We start from the raw sequence: 26,821 nt of genomic DNA on the forward strand, positions 1-26,821 counted from the left end.
TCTCGTCATTCATTCTGTTTACGTGTCCATACCAGATCAGTTGTCTTCTCGCTATATCTTTCATTATTGTTCCTTTTATTCCCATTCGATTTTTAATGTCTTCATTTCTGATATGTTCTCTTCTGGATATACGTAATGACCTTCTGATTGCATCCATTTCCACTACTTCAATTTTGTTTTTGTTTTTTTCTGTAAGCCTCCAAGTTTCTGCATCACATAATTAACTACTCTTAATCATAGTCTCGTAGATATTAAATTTTCTCTTTTTCGATATTTGAGTACTCCAAAGAATATTATTGAGACATCGAATTGCTTTGCTTGTATAATTCTGGAAGAAATTTCTTTGTCATCAGTTCCAGTTTTATCAAATGTTACTCCTAGATATTTATAATCTTGGCAGGCTTTAATTTTTTGATTATTTTCCATAGTAAGATGAATATCGTTCTCTTCTGAACCAACACATAAGTACTTTGTTTTATCTATATTGATGTCCAATCCCCATCTTGAATACTCCTCGATCAACTTACGCATCATGTATTCTATGTCTTCCCTGTCGTTTGCTATTACGACCTGGTAGTCCGCGAACTGGAGCGTGTAGAGGCATGTATTGTTTAGCTCGATGCCCATTCCATTTACTTACCTCTTCCAACCTTTATAGTCCAGAAAGCCACTGCGCATCCGCTAGGAAAAATATTCTAATTCGTATTTTTTGTACAATCTTACTCAAAAAGGACTCCTTTTAACAAATTTGCATGTTGCCAGGACCAAAAGGTGGTCAAAAATTTTTTAAACGTTTTTTTTTGTTTTTTTCTTAAAATTACTTTTTTTGCATGGAAAAAGTTTTTTTTAGGTTTTTTGGTTCATTCCAAACAGAAAAGGTCTTTAGTGACTTTTCTCTAAAAATGATAGTTTTTGACATATAAGCGAATAAAAATTGAAAAATTGCGAAATCGGCCATTTTTTTAGTCCTCAAAAACTATGTGAAAAACTGAAAATTTGAATGTTGCCAAGGTAGGTACATATTCTTTAAACATCGATTGATGAAATCCCTAAGAGTTTTTTGCAATACAATATTCAAAACTCCTTTGTTTTTTAATTGCTAATCAAGCGTGCGCGACACTATTTTCCACCGACAGTATGGTGCAAATGAAAGGAATAAATTCGTTATTTCGTAAACCGGCGACTTTAAGGAAAAATCCCGAAACAGGTCGATTTTTATTTTTAAGTTATGATATTGTGGCATATATGATATACTAGTGACGTCATCCATCTGGACGTGATGACGTAATCGATAATTTTTTTAAATGAGAATAGGGGTCGTGTGTTAGCTCATTTGAAAGGTTCTTCAATTCTCTATTCACTAATATAAACATTTACAAATTATTTATACAGGGTGTCCAAAAAAATTTTATTAAATTAAATTATTTGACAAAAAAAGAAGTAGAAGGACAGCCTGTATAAATAATTATGTAAATGTTTACATTACTGAATATAGAATTGAAGAACCTTTCAAATGAGCTACCACACGATCCCTATTCTCATTTAAAAAAATCATCGATTACGTCATCACGCCCAGACGGATGACGTCGCTAGTATACCATATACGCCACAATATCATAACTTAAAAATAAAAATCGACCTGTTTCCTTAAAGTCGCCGGTTTACGAAATAACGAATTTATTCCTTTCATTTGCACCATACTGTCGCATGTCGGTTGAAAATAGTGTCGAGCACGCTTGATTAGCAATTAAAAAAAATAGGAGTTTTGAATATTGTATTGCAAAAAATTCTTCGGGATTTCATCAATCGATGTTTGAAGAATATCTACCTACCTTGGTAACATTCAAATTTTCAGTTTTTCACATAGTTTTTGAGGGTTAAAAATTGCCGATTTCGCAATTTTTCAATTTTTAATCGCTTATATGTCAAAAACTATCATTTTTAGAGAAAAGTCACTAAAGACCTTTTCTGTTTGGAATGATCCAAAAAACCTAAAAAAACTTTTTTCCATGCAAAAAAAATAATTTTAGAAAAAAAAAACAAAAAAAAAACGTTTAAAAAATTTTTGACCACCTTTTGGTCTGGCAACATGCAAATTTGTTAAAAGGAGTCCTTTTTAAGTAAGATTGTGCAAAAAATCCGAATTAGAATATTTTTCCTAGCGGATGCGCAGTGGCTTTCTGGACTATTAAGTGCTGCTGCAACGTAGATTTTAAACAGGGTCGGAGATACGCAACATCCTTGTCTAAGCCCCTTAGTTACTGGAAAGCTGTTAGTAAGTGAGTTTCCTATCTTTACTCGTGAACGTGATCCTGTATATAGATTTTTTAATGCATTGGTGAGAGTGTAGCTTACTGGTGAATAATGTAGAATTTCCCACATCTTATTTAAGGGTATGTTATCATAAGCTTTTTGTAAGTCAACGAATGTCAGGTGCAGTTCTCTGTTTTTGGCTGTTTTTTCTCTATAATTTGTTTTAAACTAAATACGTTTTCTGTACAGGAGCGGCCAGCTCTAAGCCCCCTTGTTCTTCTTCTTCATATTGGCTATATTCGGACTCTATTAGGTCCCTCAGTATTCTACCATACAGTCTACTGAGTGTGCTGGTCACCGAAATTCCCCTGTAATTTTCGCAGTTTCGCTTATCTCCTTTCTTACGGATGGATGAGATATAAGCCATTTTCCATTCATGAGGCACTGGATGTCCATTTAAGAATTCGACGAAGACTTTTGTTAGCATTCGAAATAGCTTAGATGTTACATTTTTATCAGTTCTGCTGGAATACCTTCTGAACCGCAAGCTTTACCATTCTTTAAGCTTCTCACCGCTTTTATCAGACTTTCTACGTCGATATTTATATGTTCTCCTTCTATTTCTATACCAGGAAGGTTGTTCTATACTAACAAATGTTTCAAAAGCTTTATTCAAATCTTTTAAAATCGTAATATTTTAAATCAATGTGAGAAGTACAGTTGGTATTGCTTGAAATATGTATACTTTCGTTTTTTAAATCAGAGGAAATGCTGTTGAAATTAATACTACCGACATTGTCGGAAGCCAATGAGGTTGTACTTCCATTAATGGCACTTCCAATAATGTTTGAAACATTCTTTTTATTTATTTCCATATTCATTATTATTCATTTCCATAACAACGAAAGGTATTCTGATGTATATCACAAATTCAACAACTATTTTACATTATTAGCTCTTATTTCAACTTTTTGTAGTAATAGTAGCGTTAAGTATTCGTGGATAACTGGTCTTTAAAACAATTGCTCTATTTCGAGCAATACCTCAATATCCACTTATACTTTAATATACTATTCACTTATGTATATAAAGTCTATTCGGTGAATTTACACGGGTATTGTATTAAGTAAATAAGCGATGATTCAACTAATTCCTGCTTTGATTGGTCGTAGTTAAGAATATTCGCCCTCCTGTTTAACTCTAAAAGTTCTGTCTTTCAAATAATATTGTGTTAGATGCACATATTGGATGGGAAAGATATCTTTTTATGTTTCGTAACAAGCCATTGTGTCACACTTTATCAAATTCTTTTGCTATATCTTGGAAAATAGCTGAACATATTTTATTCTCTTCTAGAGATATTTCTATAATATTTGCTATGCGATATATTTGGTCTATTGTTGGGTGTTTTTTTGCGGAATACAAATTGGTGGGAAAGAATAATTTTTTTGTGTTCGAGTATACATAAGTTGTATTCTTACTAGCAATATCTTGTCAAATAATTTGGAAATAATTGATAGCAACGACATATGGGTCTGTATGATTCTACATTATGTACTGGTTTCCCTGGTTTGGGAATCGTCATTAGTTCAGATGTATTCCACGTTATTGGTACATATTGTAAACTGACTACTACATTTATAAGGTTTGTGAGTTCTACTATGGCCATCCTAGGTACTGTTGTAGTACTTCTCCTGTAAAGTCAAATCCCGGAGCCTTTTTGGAATTGATATTGTTTTTCATTACTTCTGCGATGGTTTACGTATTTACATAGAAAAATGAAAACGTTGTGGAGTCAAAATGAGAGAAAAACGGTTTTTATTTCAAAGTTGACCTACGGTAGGGTAATAACGAGTTTTGATAACGTTCGGCTATCAATCTTGTCGACAGTTGGTTTTTTATTTTCAGTGACAAGTAACAAGCCGTCGTTCATTATTGCAGATTGGATTAAAGGAGACAAGGAAGTATTGGAGAAAACAATTTCATTATCACGTCAGTAAGTCATTATATATAGCCGATACCTAACCAGATATTCGCAAAACTTAGACTTATCGGTAATTTATTGTTTTATAGGTTAAAAACGAAATAATTGATTTGATGTAATATTAATAAGGTATGGGATCTTAAATTGTTATGATAAAATAGATAAGGAAAATATTACCGTATTTTTTTCATAACTGACAGCAGTTTGTTATCATTTATACTTAGTATTGAAAATTAAGAGAATTTTATTGTTACAAATTCCCAATTTTTTAGCATATTATTTTATAATTTTTCTGTTGCATCAAGTACATATTAACGAAATTTGCACTATTGTTCGGTGAATATTCGGTGAATATTGTTCGGTAAGTCTATTCAGTGAATTTACAAGAGTAAATAAGTTGATAGTCTAAAATCCGAATATAAGTAAGAATATAAATAAATTTCATACATAGACAAATATTTCTAACACGAGTTGTCTATCAAAATGGTGCCATAGCTATCCTTAAGGGGGGAGGGCGTAGTGGTTGAAATCAATATTTCAAGCACATTTTTTTAAAGTATGGTAGAATTATTTTATTTTTAAATTAAATAGGCAAACTCAGTATAATTCATAGATTATTCAAGAAAAATTTAAGGAAAAATATTAAAAAATAAGCCAACGTGGCAAATTTTTAAAGACACCTCAAAATATAATGAGTTTTGCGGTGGAGGACATCAGAACTCATCATTGGATCATGGGAAACAAAAAATTCAAAAAGATTTTATTAGCTTATGAGTTTCTCGAGGTAACGCTGTCGAGGTTTTTTAGTTTTATCGAATTTTGACTTTTTGATATCACTCAACAGAAGTCAACACAACGAATTTTTTTGCAAAAAAGGGTGAGAACCAACATATTTATTATTAAAAAAATTGGAAAAATCCTTTGTAAAAGGTATAAAATTTTATTAAAATCCATTTAAAGGGCTAGATCACAACAAAACGTTTTCGATTTTATAAAAAATCATCATCAGTGTTAGATAAACTGGATGCTAGCTGAGCCACCAAAGAAAAATATTCGGGTAAAAACCCTTTCGGGTAAAAACTTAATTGCAGTTGCCATTATGTCATTGGAATGTAAACAACTCAATTTGGATCCCACGTGTTGGGAAATTCAATACATTACCTTAGGACATTATCCTAGTTGCCATGTGACCATCATAATGCATTTTATTAAAGTATGCACTTTTAACGCATCTATGGTATATTTAAAGGGTTTTTACCCGAATATTTTTCTTTGGTGGCTGAGCTAGCATCCAGTTTATCTAACACTGATGATGATTTTTTTAAAAAATCGGAAACGTTTTGTTGTGATGTAGCCCTTTAAAGGGATTTTAATAAAATTTTATACCTTTTACAAAGAATTTTTCCAATTTTTGTGATTGATGGTAGACAGCCAACTACAGGAAAAACATTTTCCTTTCCTTGTGGATTTTATATTTATTACACAGGCCTACAGTTTTTTTGGTGCCAAAGTGTTTAGAGCTGATTTTAGGTATATTTGGGGTGATGATTCCGAATATGGCTTTAGTTTTGCCATATCAGCTCTAGTTTTCAAGATAACGTAGGTCATGCCAGCTTTTATGCATTAAAATTCGAATATGCTGATATGGATATATTAAATTTTAATAAAAATCACACAATTAGAGAATACGTATATTTTAAGCCATTTAACTAGGTACAATAAAACCCAATGTACAATGAAACAGATATACAATTAGTTTTGAGAAAAACTAAGAAAATGAAAAAAAACTTGACATAACGAAAGCTTCGCTTGCGTGATTTCCCGGAATGAACTTTTAAACAGTCTCTCTTCAAAATCCAGTAAAAATCTGCCATCATATGGGTGTCAAATCTTCCTTGGTAGCGGTCCTCCATGGTTTTTATGTCTTGATGAAATCTCTCACCTTGTTCATCACTTGTGTCACTTAAGTTTTCAGGGAAACGGTCCAGGTGGCTGTGACGATAGTGAACTTTGATGCTCATATTACATCCAAGTGATTGGAAGTTATTCAGCAAACGGTTTATCAGCTCAGCATAGTTTTACTTTTGTGATTTCCCAGAAAATTTTTCATATTTTCCAGAAATGAAAGCAAAGCTTTTTTCTCTACCTCATTCATTGACCCCACAAAAGCCGGATCCTTTGTAAGAAGTCTGATCTGTGGTATATCAAAGATTCCAGCTTCGAGTTTTTTTCCGTACTTATCTGGTGCAGCTTCCTTCATATGTAGGCAAAGCATTAGAATCAAGTGCCTTAAAGAATTGCGTCATTAGGCCTAGCTTTAATACGGAGGAGTTTTAAAAGTTTAAGAACACGTTTCAAGCTGTTATATTTCCTTATAAAATAGTAATGTAACGACATTAAAGTATTGTTTTTTGCATAAATAAGGCATAACACAGTGAGAACAACAAATATACTGAGGAAGAAGTTTAATTAACAATGTATATTCCTTTGAATAGCATATTCTTCATTATCTCAAATATTAAAACTACTAATTTCGGAATGTGCCATATCCATAAAACTAGAGCTGATACAAAAAAACTGAATCCATATTTCCATTTATCGCCCCTAATATAGTAAAAATCAGCTTAAAGATTCACGGCACCAAAACAAAATTTTTTTTCTGTAGGCCTGTGTTATTGTTAAACAAAACATAAGCATAAAACAAAAAATATCTCGACAGCGTTACCTCAAGGAATGTCTAAAGAAAATATATACAAGATTTCAGGTGGGTTGGCCAAGTAGTTTTTGAGTTACAATGTCTAAAACCTTTGAAAAAAAGCAGTTTTGAGGAAAAAGCGTTTAAAGTATTGCCAACTTTTATTTTTAATTTCTTTTTGTCTGTCAAATCGTAAAATGATGCACACCGGAATATCCTTTTGAATCGCGGAGTAATTTACAAAAGAAAATGAGAACAGGTGTTGACCGTTGTTCATTAAGTTCAAGCGTGCTGACGCGAAGATGCTGCAAAGCGAGTCGAAGATGCTGCAAAGTTAACAATACTTGAAACACGTTGTTCTCGAAATGCTTTTTTCAAAGCCTGTAGACATTGTAACTCAAAAACTACTTAACCGACTTGCCTGGAATTGTGTAAATATTTTCTTTAAATATTCCTTGAGGTAACACTGTCGAGATATTTTTTGTTTATGCTTATTTTTTGCTTCATAATAATAAATATATTGATTTTCACCGTTTTTTGCAAAAAAAATCGTTGTTTTGACTTCTGAGTGACAGCAAACAGTCAAAATTCGATAAAACTAAAAAACTCTACAGCGTTAGCACCAGAAACTCATAAGCTAATAAAATCTTTTTCAATCTTTTGTTTACCATGATCCAACCATGAGTTCTGATGTCCACCGCAAAATTCATTGGTTCTTGGGTGTCTTTAAAAATTTTCCACCGTTTACTTATTTTTCAATATTTTTCTTTGAATTTTTTCTTGAATGATCTATGAATTGTACTAAATATGTCTATTTAATTTAAAAATAAAATAATTCTATCATACTTTCAAAAAAATGTCTTAAAATATTGATTTCAACCCCTACGGCCCCCCTTAAGGATAGCTATGACACGATTTTGATAGGCTAGAAATATTTGTCTATCTATGAAATTTAATAAAAAAATATTTCGTCTGGCAAGCAGATGGGTACAGATCGACCTATATTGGGATCCCGTATTATGAGTAAATAAATAATGATTCAACTTGATTCAACCCACCGTCTTACAAATTATTGTATAAGTATACGTTTGCATCTTTCAGTGGTTATTGACAGTAGAAGGCTAGCCGTTAGTTTAAAATCAATATTTTAGTTCGATCTCTTGTTGGAAATCCCAATTGTATTGTCCCTAACCCATTAAACATGGAATAACAAAAGATGGAATATGTTCAAAATTTGCAAGAAATATTTCTAGCAGTAAAATGTATTTTGAATTATTAAATAAATAAATACTTTCTTATTTTTCTTCTTCTTCTTCTTATACTTGTTGTAGATCTGTCGATCTGTTAATTCCGACGTTGAAGTATTTCGTGAGAGGTAGACTGCCAGCTATCTCTCCATCTTTTTGGTGGTCTCCCCGGTGGAGGCTTACCTGCTGGTTTTTCTTCTAGCGCAGTTCTTGGTAGTATGTACTCCTCCATTCTTTTTACATGACTGAACCATTCTCTTCGTCTTTGCCTGCCCCATCTGACTACATCTTGCACACCACATTGTTCCCTGACGATGTTGCTTCGTATTCTATCGCTTCTTATCTTCCCTGCTATTGCTCTTAGTGTCTTAATTTCGGCTATTTGTAACATGCTTACAATGTTGTGGGACAATTAGTGAGATTCTGACCGCCGGTCGCCGGCGCCGTATTTCAGCAGTTCGTTCGGTATTCCATCAGTACCTGGCGATCGTCTATTCTTTAAGATCTTCATTCTCGCTTCTACTTCAGTTTCATTAGTGATATACCTGTCTTCTGTTTTGTAATCGTGTTCGTCATTGGCGTCTTCTTAACCTTTGTAGAGTTCTCTGAAATGAGTTTTGTGTCAATTAATTTAATTTAAAAAATGGGATTCGGGATTTCTCCTTAAAATCGCTGGCTTTCAAAATAACATACCCGATTTATTCCTTTCATTTACACCATACCTACTGCCTGTTATACTATTTAACAAAACTGTGTTTCATCATTTTCAAAATAAATCAAAAGATTTAAACTGATCTAAAATTACTTTTCCGAAAGGAAGGGATTCCGATAAAACAAAGTTCGAAAAGTTGTCGGATTGAAAGTTCTCTGATGCGTAAGAGAAGTAGGTCAATACCTGCCAAGACCAAGGCTATAATTTGAGTGTATTAATCAGTTCAGACACTCAGAGAGAGATATCAAATACTTGCAAAATACTTTTCATGATTCTTTATTTAATTCCAAAAAACTTGATGGATTTTATTCATTTATTATTCAGGGAGTGGCGATTTTTGATTTTATGGTTTCTATACGAACATTGATTTATATTACTTAACCTTTGCCGTTTATGTAGGTATCACAGTATCTGTAGATATTTACCCAGGTCAATTATTTATATATGTATACAAAGTTGTAATTTTTTTTTAATAAAGTTCATTCATTCAATTAGTTGTTGGTTAACACAAAGCCGTGTATTTAATATTTCGCGCTTACTGACTAATATGTACTTTGTTTTTTTTTTTTTTTTTGTATTTGAGCATTATTATATTTTAGTCGGCGTATCTAATGTTGTTTAGACGCATTTTGTTATGGTAGGGGTTATTAACTAGAACGCCTTCCTGTAGTTCTCCCAGGGCTTGCTTAAAAAGTAACCCCACACCCCACTTCCGTGGGGGGTCGTGTTTGGTGCCATTCGATAGATTTTTCAAAAATATTAATATGTAAGTATATTTTTCAATTTTTCGATCTGATGTTCATTTCGCGAAATATCGCGTGATTCGTATTTAAAATAATAAATTTACCCCCCACCCCTCACCGTGGGAAATCGTGTTTGGCATCATTCGATAGATTTTTGAACAATATTGACCACGTATTTTTTATTTTTTCGATCTATCATTCATTTCGCGAAATATTCGCTTTTTTCTTGTAAAACTTTGGCACTCGCCCATTGTCTCAAACTCAAATCGTCAGATTTTTTAAATATACACTGTTTTGCATGTACTTAACTTACCTTAGCTTAATCTGACAATTTCGAGTTTTTCTAAGAATAGATTTTTTTTTCGGCTCCCCTTAACGAAATCCCTGCATTAAGAGCCAATATGTTAAAGGTGCATTTTCAGGGTACAAGGCTTCTCCCGATGTAATAATTTGACGCGCTCGAGAATAAATGACCACCCCGACAAAATTCTAATGCCACACAACATAAACTGCAATTGAGCTGTAGTAAAAATATAGCCCAATAAATGACTGTTTTGGAGTGTAATTTCCAGGGGCAACTCCGAATTGCATGAAAATTTGGATTTAGGTTCTACTTACCCTCCGCTTCAAAGCTGAATTTGTGCCGTTGGTTGCTTTTACTTGGGGGTGACATTTACCCCTTCTCGGGGGGTGAAAACCGCGTGTTTAAAATGTTGATTTTTCAACAAAAAAACTAGGTTTTCAGACCGTTTTTCCCAAATAACTCAAAAAGTAAATATTTTATCGAAAAAAATATTTTTAGCAAAAGTGTAGCCTATAAAAAAACAAAAAAATGGTGTACCAGTAAAGTCCACAAATTGAGTAGAAGCAAAGTTGTAGCTCATGAGAAATACGTTCTTATTCGTCTATTTTCAAATCGAATAATTCAACGCGAAATCACCTGAGAAATAAGCGTTCTTCGGGAAACCTTATTAACATTTTAAAGTATCGAAAAAAAGCTTATTATTTGTTTTTTACAAAAGTTTACAGCATCAAAAGTAAACGAGTTACACTGAAAAAAAATTGGCCCTTTTTTTTGGTAAAAAAAAATCGTGAAAACCTCCCTCTATTTAGCATCCTAAATGAAATTAATCGTTTGGCTTTACCATCTATTTTACCTGTATGTGTATTGTTTATATGATCTGTAAGTTTGATTGGTTTAAAGTGCTTATTTTTAAAAACATTTGGTTTTATAGTAAAAAAGATTTTCTAAAAAATTTTGAAAAATTTAATTTTTTCAAAATAACTTAAAAAGTATTAGTGATAAGAAAAATCTTAAAAAGTAAAAAAATGTAGGTTTTGCTATTATGAATATGCTAGTTTCATTTTGTTTCTCCCTAAGACAAAAATTGGTTAAGATATGGCTGTTCAAAATTTGCATACACTCGTGATTAGTGACCCATTCAAGCTTTCTCAATTATAACCCTTTCAAAACTAAACACTTTAAACCGGTGAGACTGAGAGATCATATAAAAAATAGATAGAGTCTAAGGGCTAGTGAACCCTCCGACTAACGGTCGTCCTGTAAGGCTAGAAATTTTTCTAGTGATAATTCGTAGCACACCAAGGCTAAAATCCATGACCTGGCAGGCCTCACTGCACGTGTATCTACCAGGTGAATCGAAAAGTGCAAATTTAGGGGGTAAAATAAACTTTCTCCTGTAAGGTTTAAATTTAAGTATGTGTTTGAGTAAGTCATTTAGAAGAAATGTGTACAATGACAGGCGATTCTGAAGAGCATAAGACCTTGCCAGGCGAGGGGAAAGATTAGGGGTTTTTCCTAAAATTATTCTTTTTGCATCGAACAAATTTTTTTTAGGTTTTTTGAATTATTCCAAACAGAAAACGTCTTTAGTGATTTTTCTTCTCGTAAGTTAATAGTTTTTGTTATATAAGCGATTGAAAATTTTGAAAATTGCGAAATCGGCCATTTTTAACCTTAAATCGGACATTTATCTAAAAATTTCAATGTTGCCAAGGTACGTAGATATTCTTTAAGCATTGATTGATGAAATCGCGAAGAGTTTTTTGCAATAAAATGTCGAAAACCCCTTCGTTTTTTTAATTGCTAATCAAGCGGGTGCGACACTGTAGTATAAGTGAGGACGTTTGAGTTTGCATAAATTCATGATCTCGAGAATCTGCAAATTTCAAGAAAAATCCTCAGACATGTCGATTTTTATTTTTGAATTAGAACTTTTTGGCATATATATAATACTAGTGACGTCATCCATCTGGGCGTGATGACGTAATCGATGATTTTTTTAAATAAGAGTAGGGGTTGTATGATAGCTCATTTGAAAGGTTATTTAATTCTCTATTCAGTAATATAAACATTAACAAAATTATTTATACAGGGTGTACAAAAAAAAATTTCTTCTATTTGTCAAATTTAATCAAAGTTAATTTAATAAAAAAAATTTTTTGTACACCCTGTATAAATAATTACCTATGTTAATGCTTATATTAGTGAATAGAAAATTCAATATCCTTTCAAATGAGCTATCACACAGCCCCTACTCTCATTTAAAAAAATCATCGATTACGTCATCACGCTCAGATGGATGACGTCACTAGTATTATATATATGCCAAAAAGTCCTAATTTAAAAATAAAAATCGACCTGTCTGAGGATTTCTCGTGAAATTTGTCTATTCTCGAGATAATGAATTTATGCAAACTCAAACGTCCTCACTTATACTAGAGTGTCGCACCCGCTTGATTAGCAATTAAAAAAACAAAGGGGTTTTCGATATTTTATTGCAAAAAACTCTTCGGGATTTCATCAACCAATGTTTAAAGAATATCTACGTATCTTGGCAACATTGAAATTTTTAGATAAATGTCCGATTTAGGGTCAAAAATGGCCGATTTCGCAATTTTCAAAATTTTCAATCGCTTATATAACAAAAACTATTAACTTAAGAGAAAAATCACTAAATACGTTTTCTGTTTGGAATGATTCAAAAAACCTAAAAAAAATTTGTTCGATGCAAAAAGAATAATTTTAGGAAAAACCCCTAATCTTTCCCCTCGCCTGGCAAGGTCTTATGCTCTTCAGAATCGCCTGTCATTGTACACATTTCTTCTAAATGACTTACTCAAACACATACTTAAATTTAAACCTTACAGGAGAAAGTTTATTTTACCCCCTAAATTTGCACTTTTCGATTCACCTGGTAGATACACGTGCACTGAGGCCTGCCAGGTCATGGTTTTTAGCCTTGGTGTGCTATGAATTATCACTAGAAAAATTTCTAGCCTTACAGGACGACCGTTAGTCGGAGGGTTCACTAGCTCTTAGACTAATAGGTAAGTAAATTGTTTGTAAAGCGGTACCGATTAATTTCATTTGGGGAGCTAAACACGGCGATATTTTCATGATTATTTACAAAAAAAAAGAGGGCCAACTTTATTTTGAGCATAACTCTCTTATTTTTAATGCTAAAACTTTTGTTAACAATTAAAACAAAGCTTTTTATAAACACTTTAAAAAAGTTTAAATGGGGTTTTCCCGAAAAGTGCTTAATTTTTCGGTGACTTCACCTTGAAATATTCGATTTGGAATTAGACGAATAAGAACGTATTTGTCATGAGCTACAACTTTGTTTTTATTTGATTGATAGACTTTACTGATACACCATGTTTTTGGGTTTTTTATAAGCTACACTTTTGCTAAGGATATTTTTTGCGATAAAATATTTACTTTTTGAGTTATTTGCGAAAATCCGTCTGAAAACGTAGTTTTTTTGTCGAAAAATCAACATTTTTCAATGGCAAATAACTCGAAAAGTATTGACTTACGTAAAAAACTCTATAGAACAAAAGTTGCTTAAAATCAGTCAATTTATCCAATTCCGATCTTATCTTGAAAGTATGTTTTTTCACCTCCGAGAAGGGGTGACTGTCACCCCCCAAGTAAAAGCAACCAACGGCACAATTTCAACTTTGAAGTGCAGGGTAAGTAGAACCTAAATCCAAATTTTCATGCAATTCGGAGTTGCCCCTGAAAATTACACGGTATCGCGGAACTTCCCGTTCATTTACTGGGCTAATAATGCTATCCATAATTATTTTCGAATGTAGTTTATTACAGTCAATCATGGAAAAAGTAAGTTACGTTAAGTAAATAAAAGAAATATCTGTTCATTTCACAGAATTACCAACCTAATATTAATTGAGTATTAAAATGTGAATTGCACTTTGGTACGACTTTTTCATAATACACTGTGCGTCAGAGAAAACGGGGAACCCACAAAATGGGTCATTTTTTCAAATCTCGAATTTCCTAAACCTGTTCCGATTTAAGTGATTTTTTAATATGTTATAGCTTTATCTTTAACAATGTCGCTGTAATAATATTGTTGGTAGACAGGTAAATTGTCATTGTATACCGGGTGTACCAATCAAACTGTGTTTTTTTCTCAAAATTCACTGCACCCTGTGGAATATTTTAGCATTTATAAATACTGAAATTAAAACCCAACTATACCCTCAGGTTTTCTTAAGGGCGCCCAAAGTCCCATTTAACGACAATGTTAACATTATGTCGCATAGCTCTGTAACCAAAGCCCTTAGAGACCCAATTTTTGTTTTATTTTGAAACTACATGTATTGTTTAGTCCCGCGTAGATTTTTGTAAAGATAGAGTGAAAGAAACATTTATTCTAATTTTTTTTAAAATACTCTTACAAAAAAACCCAAAAAAGTTTAGATTTTATTTTTTATTTTACTTGTTTTTGCACATTTTTCAATAAAACTTTACGCGGGACTAGATATTATCTATCTACAACTACTGTAAAAATTTGGACCTTCGATCATCTAAGGAACCAGAGATATTTGACATCAAAAGTGAAAAACCTAGTATTCGGGAAATCGCAAAGACGTGAAACACTCTAATAGGCTATAAAGCTAAATAACACGGTAAGTTGAGTGCAGACGTTCACAAAACAAATAGTTTTGTAACCATGGAAATTTTATACTATAATGTGTTATATACCGTTGGAAAGAGAAGATTTCAGAGAATAATTTTCAATCATAACCCAAAAAACTTAAAAAATTCTATTGTCGGACTTTGGGTGTCCTTAACATTCTGTTTTTTTATTCATTCGCTTATGTTTAATAATACAAAAGTTAGGTACTTGTTCTAACATGTTCTAAACAACTACCCATGTTCTTCATCAATACAGGGTGTTTCTAAATAAGTGACACAAACTTCAAGGGGTAATTCTGCATGAAAAAATTATGACCGTTTGCTGTATAAACATAATATTATGTCCGCATATGCTTCGTTTGCGAGATACGGGATGTTGAATTTTTTCTTACAACCTGACGGTTTATTTATTGCTCTTTAACATGTTGAGATATGCAAATTAAATTTGGTAGGTTTTAAGAAGAAGGTATTGCGCATTTTTTGACATCCAATTAAGAATTGTATATTAACCATTAGCGTGCATATGGTTAATATGACCCGTATGCGCGCCAATGGGAAATATAAAATTCTTAATTGCATGTCAAAAAATGCGCAATAACTACATATCTCTTAATACCTATTAAATTTCGTTTGCATATCTCAACATGTTTTAGAGCAATAAATAAAACGTCAGTTTGTAAGAAAAAACTCAACATCCCACATCTCAAAAACGAAGCATTTGCGAAAATATGTTTATATAGCAAACGGTCATTATTTTTTCATACAGAATTACCCCTTAAAGTTTGTCGCACTTATTTAGAAACACCCTGTATTGATGAAGAACATCTTCTTCTTTACGTGCCATCTCCGAGACGAAGGTTGGCAATTATCATTGCTATTCTCACTTTTGGTACTACAGCCCGAAAGAGTTCAGTTGAGCTGCATCCAAACCATTCTCTGAGATTTCTCAGCCAGGACATTTTTCTCCTACCTATGCTGCGTCTTCCTTGAATCTTTCCCTGCATAATTAATTTTAGGAGTACATATCTGTCACCACGTGTTATATGACCCAAGTATTGAAGATTTCTTATTTTGATGGAATCCAGTATCTCCCTGCTGTTCTGTATTCTCCTTAGTACTTCCTCATTGGTTATTCTGTCTGTCCAGGAGATTCTCAGCATTCTTTGATACGTCCACATCTCAAATGCTTCCGATCTATTGAGGCATTGTTTATTGAGAGTCCATGTTTCCACACCATACAAAAGAACAGAAAATACATAACATTTTAGTACTCGCTTTCTAAGATTTAGGCTGAGGTCTCTACTACATAATATTTGTTTCATATTAGTGAATGAACTTCTAGCCTTTTCTATTCTAATTCGGATTTCTTTGGTATAATTGTTTGTTTCACTAATGTTTGTCCCTAAATAGTTATAATTCTGAACTCTTTCTATCGTCTTATTATTTACGTATATATTTATGTTTCTAATATTTTTCTTTGATATAACCATGAATTTCGGTTTCTTTATGTTTAGTGACAAACCAAATTCTTCACTCGTTGCAACAACCTTATCTAAAATTCTTTGTAGATCTGTAATAGTTTCTGCTATTAGTATTGTGTCATGGGCGTATCTAATTTCACATATGGGTAGGCCATTTATTTTTATATGCCTTCTCCTTCATCTTCTAATGCTTTTTTGAATATTTCTTCTGAGTATGCATTAAATAGTGATGGCGACAAGACACAGCCCTGTCTAACGCCGCCTCTTTTGGTGTTTAAAATTGTTTATTTTATTGGTGTTTAAATTATTTATTGATATGACAGCTTCTTGTTCATAATACGTATTATTTATTATTCTTATATCCGTGTGTCCATGTTCTTTGTTCTCAGTAGTTTTATTAACGGATTATGTTTCACCGTATCGAATGCCTTGTTATAATCTAGGAAGCAGACATAGATGTCCTGGTTTACATCTAAACATTTCTGTATTAGCACATTTACTGCAAATAATGCTTCTCTGGTTCCTTGAGCATTTCTAAATGCGAACTGAGTTTGTCCAATGTCTTCTTCTAACCTTTTGTATATTCTACGATGAATATGAAGATACGATGAAGAACATGGCTGGTTGTTAAAGTATCTAACTGTTTTATTATCCAACATAAGCGAATGAATGATACACCAACTGAGTTGCTAAAACTAATAGAGGATAATAACATAAAAGTAGTAGTAAGACTTTTTAATTCAATGTATAACACCGGAATGATTCCCACAGATTGGCTCAAATCCATCTTTGTCGCAATACAAAAACACAACGCGAGAAAATGCTCAGAATATCGATTAATTAGCCTAATGAGCCGCACTCTTAAACTTTTCCTAAGAATACTTCACAACAGAATTAGACGCAAATGCGAAGAAGATCTCGAAGATACCCAATTTGGTTTTAGAGATGCTATGGGAACCAGGGAGGCTCTTTTTGCGCTTAACATCCTATTACAAAAATGCCGTGACCAAAGAAAAGATGTATTTACATATTTCGTGGACTTCGAGAAGGCAATCGATACAGTACAGCATGTAAAATTAATGCAAATACTGAAAAATATCGGAATAGATGACAAGGATATTCGTGTCATTAAAAATTTGTACTGGAATCAAACTGCTATCGTAAAAATTGGAGATAACTACACCGATAAAATCTCCATACAACGAGGAGTCAGACAAGGGTGCATTTTGTCGCCAACATTGTTCAATATTTACTCGGACCAGTTATTTAAAAAGGCACTTGAGAGACAGCCATATGGAATAAAAATCAACGGAGAACTACTTAAGTGATAAGATATGCAGACGATACAGTAATTCTGTCAGATAATATTGAAGGTCTCCAAATTGTGCTTGATCGTATTCACGAGGTAGGAGAGGAAATGGGCATTAAAATAAACTCAAACAAAATAAAATTTTTAGTGTTTAGTCGTGACCCACATCCCGATGCAAAGCTTCAATTAAACGGAGTCCAAGTTGAGAAAGTTCACAAAATGACATATCTGGGAACTGTGATAACGGACCAACTAGATCCAGACATAGAAATAAAACGTAGAATAGCAATGACTGAAACTACTTTTATGAAAATGAAGTCATTTCTTTGCAATAATCATCGCAGTTTAGAACTAAGACAAAGAATGGTTAAGTGCTATGTTTGGTCCGTACTTTTGTATAGTGCAGAAGTGTGGACGCTAAACGTATCGATCATGAACAAAATTGAAGCATTGGAAATGTGGACACAAAGACGAATGCTGAAGATACCTTGGACAGCAAGGAAAACTAATGAAGAAATACTAAGGAGGGTCAACAAAGATAGAGAACTACTAAAGACTGTTAAACATCGAAAAATGTCTTATCTGGGACATATAGTGAGGGGAAGTCGATATAAAATATTACAACTGATCCTTAAAGCCAAAATAGAAGGCCGTAGAGGTGTAGGAAGAAAACAAGTTTCTTTGTTAAAAAACATTCGAGGATGGACTCAGATACCAAATGCTGGACAATTATTCCATATTGCAGAAGACCGAGAAGCCTTCGCAATGGTGATCGCCATCGTCGGATAATTCTGATATGGCACGTGAAGAAGAAGAATAAATAAATAAATAAATAAATAAATAAATAAATAGTTTATTTACGGCCAAAAATACCATTTACAAAAATACCACATATCACAATAGGTATAATAGGTAGTATCACAATCATAAATACATATTAAAATATAGAACAATATCACAATATAAAGACTGAAAAATTAAAAATATACATATATCCTAAATACAATTTAGCATTTTTTTTTTTCAATTTTTTCTTAAAACTAGTCAATGAACAGTCAAAAAAGTCAATATCGATATTATTGGCCCCCTTAGACATTCTTCCAATTGCTTTGTTCTGTGCATAATTGGTGCAATGAAAGTCTACAAAAAATAGTTCTTTACTACGAGTACTACATTGAGGAACTCTATATTTTATCTTCTCAAGAAGTGTTGAGCAATTAACCAATCCATTAGCAATCTTATATAAGAAAACTAAATCAAGAAATGATCTTCTATTTTCCAGTGATGATAAATCTAATAAGTTGAGAATTTCACTATAATTGATATTTTCAGATGGTATATTTAGTTTATATGCAATGAATCTTAGAAATTTTTTTGGACTTTCTCTATATTATCGATGTGGCATCTGTAGTATATATGCAGCTTGAATATTCTAATATTGATCTAACTAATGCACAATAGACAGATTTAAGACAATTTATATTATTAAAATCAGAAAGACTACGTTTTACAAAACCAAGCATCTTCAAAGCTCTATTAACAACAAACTAAAAGTGCTTAGTAAAACTCAAAGATGAGTCAAAAATAATGCCTAAATTTTTAATGGATGTTAAAATTTCTAAGTTTTTGTTGTCAATAAAATAGTTAAAGTGTATAGGTTGTAAGATTCTGTGATATCTTATTATTTTACATTTATCAATATTTAAATTCAGTTTATTGTCACAACACCACCTGAAAAAATTATCAAGATTCTCTTGTATTAGAAGACAGTCATTTACATCTTTAACTACCCTAAATATCTTTAAATCATCAACATACAGTAATATTTTACAATCGGAAAAACAGTTTAGAACATCGTTGACAAAACAATTAAAAAACATTGGAGAGAGATGACTTCCTTGAGGAACTCCTGATAAGACTTTAATTTCTGATGATAAGCAATCATGAATTTTGACAAATTGTCTTCTATTTGTTAAGTAACTTTCAAGCCATGATAATAATGATCCATGAATTCCTAATGCAGATAATTTTTTAACTAATATATCCTTATTCACTCTGTCAAATGCCTTGGAGAAATCGGTGTAGATCACATCCACCTGCCACCGGCTCTCCAAGGCCTCTAAAATGAATTCCTCCAATACAAGTAGGTTTGTAGATGTAGATCTACCTAACAAAACCATGTTGTTCATTTATTAGTATGGATTTTATTTTTGGATATATTTTTTCAGTTATTAACATTTCAAAGATGTTGGCAAAAATAGAGATTTTTGAAACTGCTCTGTAGTTCTCTATAGATTTCTTATCGTTATTTTTGTGTATCGGGGTAACATAACTATCTTTCCATTTATCAAGAAAATACCTTGAGACAACGACAAATTAAAAACTTTACATAAAACCTGAGAAAGGATGAATCTACAATTATAAACAAAAATGGGTGAAATATTATCAGGGCCGCATTTTAGATTAAGGTTTATTTTTTCTATGCTATTATATACATCTACTTCACTAATATCACAGCTATTAATATCGACATAATTATTATATAAAAACGATTTTGCTGTATCTAAACTAGAATTCGAAATTGTATATGCAGAGGCAAAAAACTTCCAAAATAGTTACTTTGTTGAGGATCATTCGTTGAAATATCGCCATAATTCATAGTACTAGGTAATTCATAATGATTCCGTTTACTATTTACAAATTTCCAAAATTCCTTTTTATTTGACACAATCCCTTACATGTACATTATAGCTATTTACTGATTGAGTTTTACATTCTTTTCTAAGATTTGAAAAAATTATATAATCTTCAGGTAATTTTGTTAACTTATATTTTTTCTGAGCTTGTTTTTTAGAAAAAATAAGTTCTTTCAATTCGGGTGAGTACCATTTTGGAAATTTGCGGTTTTTACATCTATGTTTTGGTATAAAAACGTCTATAGCATAATGTAATATTTCATATAACATGTGTATAGCTTGATTAATATTATTACTTTTGAAAATATCATCCCAATTAAAAGAACCTAAAAATTCATTCACTTGGATATAATTAGCATTTCTAAAATCAGTATAAACATAGTCAAATTTTAGTAAAGATATCTTATCAAGATTTAGATCAAAAATTAAAGCTGGATGATGTTTGTCACATTTAACAATTGGTACGGTCTTGGCTCGTGTTTTTATATTGTCAACATTAGTGAAAATCAAATCAAGGTAGTTAGCGAGATAATTAGGTATAGTATTTACTTGAAAAACATTTAAGTAAGCAAAAAGGTCAGATATGCATTCAACTTTATCCGTTAACATACCAATAGCTCTAGAACCAAATTCATCACTTTCCCATCTTATCTTTGATAGATTAAAGTCATCAGATAAAAATACTGACGAGAAATTCTGTCTTGCCAATATTTCTTCCACTGATCTTGCATAATCTTCATAAATTTCCAACGACGCATCTGGAGGAATGTAGACACACCCAAAAAGAATTTTCTTAGTAGCACATATGATTTGTACAAAAACATTTTCTATATTTGATATAGTAGATTTTAAAACTGAAGATTGTAGTGTTTTCTTAACTGCAATTAGTGATCCACCTAATCGTTGAGCATTGCTTGTTTCTTTTGAACGATCACATCGATAAATAACGTAATCGTCAATGTTTAGTTCCTTATCATGGATTTCAGAATGTAAAGATGTTTCTGTTAGGAGTATAACATCAAGTTCATCTGATATTATTGATGATGAGAATTCTCTTAGTTTCGTGCGTATTCCACGTACATTTTGATAGTAAATGATAAGGGAGTTTTTGTTATTTCTCTTATGTGGATTCAATTTTCTTGAGGATCTACCTCCAGTGATTGCGGTAGTGTCCTCTTTTTCGTTAAAATCTTCGATATTAGTGTTCCATTTGGCCAAATTTCTTTTCGCCAAGCCTTTTTGAAGTTTTCTTGCTTAATGGTTACCTTCATGGATGCGTATAAATGTGGGTGTTTTGATGGATGTATCTCACATTCTACTTCTGGGAAATTTGCTGCTAACATCTCTTTCAAATCTTCTGGTTTTGTGTGAGGATCTAATCTCGTAACATGTAATGAAATGTATTTAGGGACACCTTGAATATTCGTGTTGTTATCATTTCGTTCTACTACAAAATTTCTTTTTCTTTTACTACGAAAGAAGCGAATGAATAAAAAAACAGAATATTAAGAATTAATTTCAGTATTTTATAAATGCTAGAATATTCTAAAAGATGTGGTGAACTTTGAGAATAAGACATAATTTGATTGGTAGACCCGGTATACAATGACAATTTACCTGTCTAGCAACAATATTATTACAGCGATATTGTTAAAGATAAAGCTAGATATATTTAAAAAAAATACACTTAAATCGCTCAACAGATTTAGGAAATTCAAGATTTTCAAAAATGACTCATTGTGTGGGTGGCCGGTTTTCCCTGACGAGCAATGTAATTTTCCGACCCACACATCATTAAAAGTGCGTTATGTGTTGATTTGAACACTTTACAAAACACTGTCAGAAACAACAATGTTAATGAAGTGTTCTGCATTTTTAGTCATGCAATGCGGTATGTCGTCACATCTCTGTATTGGCACTTCGGTTGGAATATTCATTAGAGCTTGTAGCTCTTTATCATCCCACACCAGCTCCATCCGCATATGTCATATTATTGATTTGTCTCGTAGTAGTCCTGCATCCAAAGATTTCATTATATATGCGGTGTAAGCCTTAAATAATGTTACGCATCCCAGGAAAGCTACTACGGATTCGATATTGTGCGAAGGGACGTCCAATCTAGCCTAATTCAATTTATTTAGGTACATATACGGTTACACAGTGTGATGTAAAAGTGTGGAATAAATTATTTATATAAGAAAAATACGACTTTAAAAAAATCTTAAAACAGGCCCAACGACCCATTTTAATTTTTGAATGGCCATTATTCTATCTTCAGATGAAATGATTAGGACATTTCTATAATTATATTTTGACAACTATTAAATATGAACTGACATAACTATTATAATATATAACATTACCTAACAACATTGCGAGGTGATACTATAAACAGAGGAGGATATTATAGCCATCAATTGCTATAATATATGTGTTGGACATTACGTCATCACTTTGGCGTAATGACGTCATCTACAACCATTTAAAATACAAACCAAGGTCACGGGACAACTCATTTGAAAGGTCTACTAATCGTCTGTGCAACCATGTAGTATTGAAATATTTATTTCTATGTACTTAAATAAGTAATAATGAAATTAAATTAAATAATACTCATTCACTAAACAGGGGAGTCAATCGAGATTTTGACTTCGGACAAAATCAGACAAGATAGAATTTTTGTAATTTGTTTAAGAAATGTTTAATAAACAACATATCAAAAAGTTTTACTCCAAAAGTGGGTGCTTCATTTTTCATTAAACAAATGAGTTGCGAAATTAGTTGTTTTTTTAAGTAACTCCGAAAATATAAATCTTAGAAAAAAACTGACTTTACCATTGAAAAACTCAAAAGAACTTTTACAAAAAAAACCTCATATAAAGATTTTTCTAAATTTAAATTTATACCTTCTACAATTTTTAATTTATAACACTAAAGTCAACCTTCTTACAAAGATTGGCGCACTGTCAACTGGCGTTCGTTGAGGTGCACGGTTGAGTTATTTTAATATCATTCTTTCACTAATAGATCAAATGAAATATTACAAATTGGACATGAAAGAAGAACAATTAAACTATCGTATGGTTATAATAAAAAGAAATAAAAAGTCTTATTTACCACTGATAACTACGGTGTGGGGGAAAGTGAGAGAATTTTGTTTAAAAATTATTTAAACATGTGTAACTAATACAATTTTACCTATAAAACTCTCAAATTTGCACAACTTACCTTTCCAAGATCTTACTAAACGATGTTTCATTAAAAAAAAATCTCAAAAATTTAATTTAAATGATACGACGCGACATCTCAAAAATGCAATTTTTGAAAACTTCATAGTTTTACAGAATTACTACCACTTTAAGACGGTATTACTCAAGTTTGAACTGATTTATTACAATTTTATAGGTGTTTTTTAAAGCTTAGGATGTAATCTTTAAAATTCACTTAATTATTTTACTTTAGAAATGAAATAAAAAATTTCATTTTGAGAAAATTAAGAAAGATAAAAAATGTAATACAAAAAACGAAAATTACCAGCTGAAAAAATGTTTATACAAAGTGATCAAAACTTTTTTCTAGGCAGCCATCAGATATAAAAATTTTTAAATTTTATACGAAGTATCTATGTAAAAAAATAGGAATTTTACTTAAAAGTAAAATACCTTTATATTTCACAATATCGAAAATTTTTATTAATGAAAGTTGTTTGAAATTAAAAATTATGTTTCAATGTTCAATTAGATATTGATGGAAAATATAAAGAACAAATATATAATAAAATTAAATGCAAAGCATACAAAGTTAACAAAACTTTATAGTTCAAATTTCAAAAACCACCCGCACTCGGTTTTTTTTAAAATAAGCCATTCGCACAGCTTTTAATTAAATAGTGAATTTGTGTAATAATTAATGTTTGATAATGAAAAGTTCTTAGTTAATGATTAAAAAGTTCTATTAATGAAATCGTTGTCCTTTAGTGAACTAGATTACAGCGGTGGTTAGCCTTAACCACAGATGAAGAATAGTTTGAGGTAGATAGCCCGTAGATTAGCTCTACTTTTGGAGATAATTGGATGTATGTTTAATTAAGACACTTACAGTAACTCTGATGATGTTGCCTCTTAAATTGCCCTGAATCTAACTTTACTTTAACTATTAATCAAGCACTGAAGTTACTTATAATGTATATTGGACCTAATCGGATGTTAGATCTAAATACAGAAAGACATGAGTGAATTCTTACTCACAAGATATATTGTAGATAAGATATTAGATACGAGAGACACACGTCTGCACTCGAAGATACTCAGCCACCAAGTCTTCTCTTATTGGCAATCTTTTCGAGGCTTTTTCTTAAAAAAAGTGGGGTAATGTACCCTCTCAAAAAAAAATTAAAACTTTGCTTTCGCAAAAACTCAGCTGTTTCTCGGTAATCTAAACAATATAACGGAACATGCTGAAAAAGCAGAAGACGGTAAGTTTTTGAGTAAAAAGGTTTCCTTTGAAACCGAAAGTAAACGGAAAGCAGCAATAAAACATTGCAATAGACATTCCAGCTTTGAATAGAGTGGAGTACATAACGGGATCTTAGTAGTATAAACTTTTTGGGAAATTTTTATACTAAACAGATTACAGTAACAATAGCTATATAAAATAAAAGACTTTCAGTCTATTTTCAAAACATTGTGTTTCGGTAAAGCTGCAATAAAAGATGGTCCCGATTATAATAATAAACTCAGTTATTTGCACATACGGCCATAGGCGTACCCGTAATGAGGTCTATTGGGCTTAAAAATTAATTCAGAATGTATATTAATTATTTACTAATCCTATTTTATAAAAAAATGTTACAATTTATTGCTCACATGTCATCACCATGACAACGCGAAATTAAGGATATTTTATATATGAAAGTGTGCCAAAAACAGTGCGAAAAAGTAAATCCCATTTAAAATACATTGTTACTTCACGCACACTTTAAATCCTTCACGCACTGCTATCTATAATGACAGTTTTCACAAACTAAAAACTTATACATAATATGAGATAGAGTAGATAAATATATTTTTGATTAATTTTGCTTTAACTTCAATATATTTAATAATCTTTTTAATTTTCAGGTAGAAAAAGTGGAGATATATTTCTGTAAGTATAAGAATGTTTGTTAAAATTAACAAAAATAATTCATGCAAAACGTAGATAAATCGTTAGATAAAACATAGACAAAACGTTAGATTGTAAAAAGGCATATTAGTTCTTCCTCGTCGGAAATCAATATGACGATTTACCACTGTTCTCAAAAGTTCAGATTTTTCTTTTATTTTTTTTTGCGTTATGTTAAATGTTATGTTTTCTTATGTTTTGCAGCATATACATATATGTCCCTTAATGTATGTATATAAGCTGTACACTCGCGTGGAAGTTATAGCTGATTTTCACTTTAATGATCCGTTAAGACATGGGGGATCAGTCCACTTTTCTTCTAATATATCTCCTCAAAGCTTCTGGTGTGTCTTCGTTTCCGTCACTACTTTTCTCCACTCATTTCGGTTCTCAGTCTTTTTTTTCCAGTTTCGAATTCCCATAACTCTTAAGTCGTTTTCGACTTGCTGTTTCCATCTTGCTTTTGGTCTGCCTCGTGCTCTTGTCTCAGGGGGTATCCAGTTGGTAATAACTTTAATGGGATCATCCCATCATAAGGAACATTAATTTAATGTCCCTTAATGGCGTGTACAAACTATTTAAGCTTTCTTGTTTTCGAGAATTCAAAAAACGTCTAATTGAAGACTGTGTTCATTGAATTGTTGGTCTGTGTCCATTGAACTGGCAAGAATCACACGTTCCTATCGAGCAGAGAACCATATTACCCTTTGAGCACTTTTAAGAAATATAATCTTTTAATATCGACTTGGAATCGTTACAATTATCTCATTAATAACATGTAAAACATGTATCTCGATGTTACCAATCTTATAAGTGTGCTAGTTTCATCTACTAAGTAGAACGCACTGAAGATGTTCTGATCTAGACCGAAAACGTTTTGCAATCCATTTGGATGACTTTTTAACCGTTTTTTAATAAATTTTTTATACCATTGTACAAACGAAGTTTTTACTTCTGTATGATCAATATTATTTTCTTTTATTTAGACTTGTTCTATTGGTTCATATTCGTTTCCTCAATATTATCGTTCCTGATAATTTTTTTCTCGAACGAAGTTTGTGTTTTGAGTTTATTCGAAGCCGTATATATACGGTTACCCTGGAGTCCCGCATAAAATTCGTATTTCTTAAGTATGTCGTTTGTGAACAGAGCGCTCAAACACATAAATTGATATAGGAGTTGACCCTTATTTCTGTAATATATTCAAGAATATTCTTTCAACTCCAACTACTTCGTTTTTATTTCCAAATGGCAACATAGATCGTGGAAGTCGTGTTGGGAAATTTTATCAGGAAACAAAATTTCAAGGATACTAAGTGTCTATAAATAAGAATAAGTTTTACTTCTTCAGTGTTCTTTATTTTTCGTAATATTGAATTGGTATCATGATTACACAATATATTGTTAAAATATAAAATCTAGAGTGCTATGTATTAAGAGTATAAGTCAACAATGAAAATTTTTTATTAGGACTTTTCAAAGTCTTATTTACCACTGATGAAATAACTATTACAACTAAATATTAAAATGGTGACGAAATATGATTAATAAATTAGTAACTAACTA

The 26,821-nt window shown here is 31.8% G+C and overlaps 1 protein-coding gene across 2 annotated transcripts in view; it reads left to right on the forward strand.

Moving 5' to 3' along the window:
• Positions 1–26,821, forward strand: part of LOC114339984 (uncharacterized) — a 1,283,677-nt gene that overhangs the window by 7,418 nt on the left and 1,249,438 nt on the right. For both annotated transcript variants that reach the window (XM_050652564.1, XM_050652566.1), the window contains exon 2: positions 25,213–25,237. The gene's annotated coding sequence lies outside the window, so the exon portion shown is untranslated. The remainder of the gene's footprint in view (positions 1–25,212; positions 25,238–26,821) is intronic.

Source organism: Diabrotica virgifera, chromosome 6 (assembly GCF_917563875.1).
Source record: "Diabrotica virgifera virgifera chromosome 6, PGI_DIABVI_V3a".
Classification (NCBI taxonomy): domain Eukaryota; kingdom Metazoa; phylum Arthropoda; class Insecta; order Coleoptera; family Chrysomelidae; genus Diabrotica; species Diabrotica virgifera.